Genomic DNA, 6000 nt, shown 5'->3' on the forward strand with positions numbered 1-6000 from the left:
AGAACCTCGAGTTATTATATATGATAGGAAGGGTAGGAAAATTTATTTTTAACCAATTAATTTTTATGTGGTGCCTGAGATCAAATCCAGAGCTTCACTCATGTACTCAGCTACAGGGATACCATTTCCCCAGTTCAGTTTTTTTTCAAAAAGTATTTTTACGGGTGGGGGTGAAAGGGAGGGAGAACGAGACACCAAAGCACTGTTCCACCAGCCATGGAGCTCCGTGTGTTTGTTCTTGGTTCTCTTATTGGTACCAGCATAAAGTCATAGCCTCAGCACTGCTCTACCAGTGAGGCTATCTCTTCTGCCCAAGTTGAGCAACTTTAGATAAATTAACTCACTCTCTAGGTCTAGCTCCTTATCTGCTCCATTGATGAGTAGTGGGGTACAGTGAATAGGGCTTCCTTCTTTCTAACCCAACTCCAAATATCTGACATTCCTCTGCTCAAAACTATCTTTCACTTCTTCTAGATCTCTATTCAAATATCACTGTCTCAAAGGGCATCTTCCTTGATTACCCTACCTCAAACACTAACTCTTTTTCTCTTTTTATTTTATTTCTTTATTGGGAATTAATGGTTTACAATAGACAGTAAAATACAATAGTTTGTACATGTATAACATTCCCACACAACAATACAACCTTCACTTTTTTTTTTTTTTTGCTTTGAGGGGTATTGCTGGGCCTCAGTGTCGGGACTGAATCCACTGCTCCTGGTGGCCATTTCTTCTTCTTCTTCTTCTTCTTCTTCTTTTTTTTGCTTCCATTTTGTTGGATAGGACAAAGAGAAATTGAGATAGATCAAGGAGATAGAGAGAGAGAAAGAAGAGAAAGACAGACACCTGTAACCCTGCCTCATCACTTGTGGAGTGTTTCCCCTGCAGGTGGGGAGCAGGGGATTAAACCTGGATCCTTGTGCCAGGGTCCTTTCACAAAGTACTATGTGCACTTAACCAAGTGTGCCACTTCCCAGCAACCTTAGCTCTTTTTTCACTCACTCCTTTCCTTGTCATGTAGTAATTTATTATTTCTCATTATTACCCCAGTAGAGTCTATATTCCATGATGGAAGGAAATTTGTCCCCTGCTATATCCTTATTGCCTAGATTCATGCTTGACTTAATATTAGGTGCTCAGTGAATATCAAGTGAATGAGAGAGCAAGCATATTCCAGGGCTGTCTTCTAGACCCAATACAATCTTAGGCTCTTAAAACTATTAACTCCTTAAGTCTTTGTCTAGCCTTAATAGGGCTGAACTTAGTACCCTGTCCTCTCTACCATAGGTTGAAAGAAAAGAATCTGTCAAGACTTAGAAATTATGCAATGGAGGGAATGGGGACACAGAACTCTGGTAGTGGGAAACGTGTGGAGTTGTACCTCTGTTATTTTGTAACTTTGTAAATCACTAATAAAAAAAGAAAAGAAAAAAATTATACAATGAATTTGCCAGATGTCTCCCAATAAGTCCACCAACCATTACTTGTTCAAGGGAAATAAAAGTTTACTTACATATGTTGTTCAACATGGAAACAGAGGCCTTTAGTTGCTCAAATGATTTCAACCCCAACTGCCTCATGGCTATTTTTCTATGCTCTGGGCTAGGAGGAAGCATTGTAGAGCAGAAGCTTATCTTCAGGTGACCTAGCACCTAACTCTATTATAGTGGTCTTCTTCCCCCAAAAGACTGTGTGAACAGTCCCAAGGGATGGCCAGATATCTTAACAGTCTCCAACTTTTTCCTAAGAATTTTTAGCACCTTCATACTGTTAAAATTTCACCTACTTTATATCCTAACTCTGTCATATGGGGTTTGTGAGTTACAAAGCGTTTAAAGAAATAATCCAAGGGCTGGGTGGTGCACCTGGTTGTGTGTACATGTTACAATGTGCAAGGACCTGGGTTTGAGCCACCTGCAGGGCTTCCCCTTTGGGAATGGTGAAGCAGCACTTCAGGTATCTGCCTCTATCCCTCTCTGTCTCCCCTTCTCTCTCAATTTCTGGCTGTCTCTATCCAATAAATAAATAAAGATAATAAAAGGAATTTTTTAAAAAGAAATAACCTAGGAGGGTCTGGGCAGTAGTGGATCTGGTAGATTGCACACATTACCATGTGTGAGGACCAGGGTTCAAGGCCCTGGCACCCACCTGGGGGAGTGGGGAGCAGTACTGCAGGTGTCTTTATTCCCTTCTCACAATTTCTCTATGTCTCTATCAAAATAAATAAATAAATAAATAAATAAATATTGGCTGCTGGGAGCAGTGGATCATCCTGTAAGCAACAAGACCCAGAGATAAGCCTAGTAATAAAAAAAACTAAAATAAAAACACACACACACATATATATGATTTAAAATTAACTTACTTTTCAAAGTTAAATATTTTTATAGCTCTGACATGTGGGCAATCTATTATATGAAAACCTACAACATTTTTTTGGCAAAAATTATGTCTTTCTATTCAGTTTATTTTAATGGTTATCATTATATTATGCTTTGTGGAAAAACATGGCAAAGCGATTGTGGCAGAAGTAAAAATTATGGTTGAATTAAGGCCCACACCATCTAAAGAAATTCTAGTGCTATATTATTAACAAGTTAACTGATGAAATGTTTTATCTGCCCTAAAGCATACCTAAGTAACAAAAGTAACTGCTTTACATTTAAAGCAAAATCAAAGGAAGTCATTTAATTACTGTTTATCAGGAGGTACTTTCTGAGGCTGTTCATTAAAAAATGTTTTTGTCTATCCTCCATGGTTTTTTTTTATGTGGGTGGGTGAGGGTGGTTGGCACTTAGCAAAACTACATTTCCCAGAAATCCTACTTTCCCAAAGTAAAACAAACAAACAAACAAAAAACAGCTTTCATTCATGACTCCCATCTGGAATGGTTCAGCTAGTAAGAAATTCTGTCCTGAGCCAGTGTTTGGTTACATTGTAAGTTGCCACAAATGAGGATTTTAAGCACAAAACAAAATTATTCTAAAGAAATTTGCTTTATACTCATTGGGAAATATATTTATTTCATTTTGATGGCAATTTTAGTTACACTTCTGTGTGACTATACTCCTTTCACTGAATATATCAATAAATTCTAAACAAAATGCATATAATAGCAGCTAGTTGAAGACTCTGAAAAGAGGCAGGTAAATTGGAGAAAAAAAAGTCAGAATTTGAGATGCCTCTGAATTTACTACTTTTGCTTTTCCTTGCCTAGTCTCAAGGCAGCTCAAAATACTAATATGAAAACCAGCATATAATAGTCTCCCAAGAATTTCCCTAATGTTGTCTTGAGAGTCAGGAAAGAATACTTTTCTTCCTTCCTCCCTCCCTACCTCCCTTCCTTCCTTCCTTCCTTCCTTCCTTCCTTCCTTCCTTCCTTCCTTTCCTTCTTTCTTTCTTTCTTTCTTTCTTTCTTTCTTTCTTTCTTTCTTTCTTTTTTTCTTTCTTTTTATCTCTCCCTTTTGTCTTATGATCCAGTCTCTAGAAAATTCTGTACTGGTGGCTGTGACGCTAGGAAACCACAGGTATCTAAAGCGCTGAAGCAAAAGAAAATTCTTTAACGTAGTGGTCACATAATGTGAACCTAGGGGGCCAGGTGGTGGTGCACTTGGTTAAAATGCATGTTAGAATGCATAAGGATTTGAGTCTGAGCCCCCAGTCCCCACCTGCAGAGGGAAATCTTTCCAAGTGTTGAAGCAGTGCCACAGGTCTCTCTCGGTCTCTCTCTCTCGGTCTCTCTCTCTCTCTCTTTTTCTCCCTACCCTCTCAGTTTCTGGCTATCTTTATCCAATAAATAAAGATAATTAAACATTTTTAAAAATGTAAACCTATGCTCATTTATATCTATCTGTCCTCCTGTCATTTGGTTCTGGATGTAGGTATGGATTATGAGAATTAGAAAGTAAAGCAGATGGCACAAGGATCCTGGTTCGAGCCCCTGGCTCCTCAACTTCAGGCAAGTCACTTCGCAAGGCATGAAACAAGTCTGCAGGCGTCTCTCTTTCTCTCCTCTCTGTCTTCCCCTCCTGTCTCAACTTCTCTCTGTCCTATGCAACAATAGCAGCAGCAACAGCAACAACAATAACAGTGACAATAACAACAGGGAAAAAAGATGGCCTCTGGGAGCAGTGGATTCATAGTGTAGGTACCAAGCCCCAGTGATAACCCTGGAAGCAAAAAAAAAGAAAGAAAGAAAGAAAGAAAGAGAGCAGAGCAAACAGAGTAGGAAACTTCAGTTTCCTGTGAATCCTAAATAAGAAAATCAAGGAACAATAATGAAAATAGTAAAGAAATAATAATTTCAGTTATCACTGAAAACAAAAAAGTCTTGGAAATACTTACAGAAAAAAGACACAGTTATAAGGAAATGATTTGGATAACTGAATTTTGCATCAGAAACCACAGTGAGCAGAAGAAAATGAAAAATTTTAAACTGCTTAAAGAAAAGTGAGTTAATCAGAATCTAATACATAGTAGAAAAAAATCCACCAGGAATGAGGATGAAATAAATATTTTTCAGGTATAGAAAAACTAAGAATTTGTTGGTCTATAGAATGTTCCATTTAACAACTACAGAATATATTCTTTTCAAGTTCCATGGAACATCTACCAAGACAAACTCTATACTGAGTGCATAAACAAACTTACAAGAATCAAAATCACTTAAAATATGTTCTCTGACCATAATGACTTAGACTAGAAATGAATTACAGAAAGAGAACAGGAAACTCTCTTGAAAATTAAACAACACATCTATAAGTAATTCATAAATCAAAGAAAAAGTCCTTAAGGAAATTAAAACTTATTTCAAACAACAAAAGTGAAAATACAACATATCAAAATTTGGGCTATGTAGCTAAAATGGTACTTTGAGAGAAATATATTGCATTTAGCATTCAAATGAGAAATAAAAAGTCTTGTGTCAACTAAGATTCTCTCTTAAAAACTAGAAAAATGAGCAAATTCAAAACCAGCTGAAGCAGCCCAGGAATCCCTCTCCTAGATATCTACCCTAAAAGAAATCATATATTTGTACAACTGTACACGAAGGTATGTAACAGTCCTATTTATAAACATCAGACATTGTAAATAACTTAAATGTCCTTCAGGGGTAAATGGTAAAATTAGTTGTAGTATATTCAGACAACAGAATATTACTGAGTAGTAAATAGGGTTGAACAAATGATAGATGCAACAACTTGGACTAATCTGAGAGCACACAGAGTGAAAGAATACAGTTTCTTCTTTTTAAAAAAATATTTTATTTATTAATGAGAAAGGATGAAAGAGAGAAAGAACCAGACATCACTCTGGTATATGTGCTGCCAGGGACTGAACTCAGGACCTCATGCTTGAGAGTCCAATGCTTTATCCATTTTGCCACCTCCCGGACCACCGTTTTCTCCTTTTTTTATTATTTGTTAATAACAGTTTGTTACAAGACTGCAAGATTACAATTTATAACTCATTTCACACCATACCCACCACTAAAGTTCTGTATCCTCACCCTCCGACCTGAAAGAAGCCACTTGCAAAAGGCTGTATACTCTGTAATTTCATATAAGACAAAATGATGGTCATAACAGAAGAGTTACTATTAGGAATTGGAATGGGAGAAGAGAGTTACTACAAAGGAACAGCACAAGGGAGTAAGGTTATTGTATATCCTTACTGTGGTAATGGTTCTATATATTAATTAAAAAATAAAAGTTAAAAGGCAACTTGACATTTCAACTTTATAGTTTATATACCAAAGAGACCATTAGAATTTAGTTTGCAGCACAATGTCAGACACAATAGTATTTTACGAAGTACCATAGGCTTCAATCTATAGTGTACTATGATACTCACAGAGCACTATATGAAAGTTTCTTAACTCAAACTTGAACTAAGAAAAAAGAAAAACAATAGTATTAATGTAAAAAAATGCTTATTTTAACAAATGCCAAGTAAAAGAACATCTACTCTAGCGACGTTTGTTTAAACTGAAGCTGCAGG

Source organism: Erinaceus europaeus, chromosome 1, assembly GCF_950295315.1.
Source record: "Erinaceus europaeus chromosome 1, mEriEur2.1, whole genome shotgun sequence".
NCBI lineage: Eukaryota > Metazoa > Chordata > Mammalia > Eulipotyphla > Erinaceidae > Erinaceus > Erinaceus europaeus.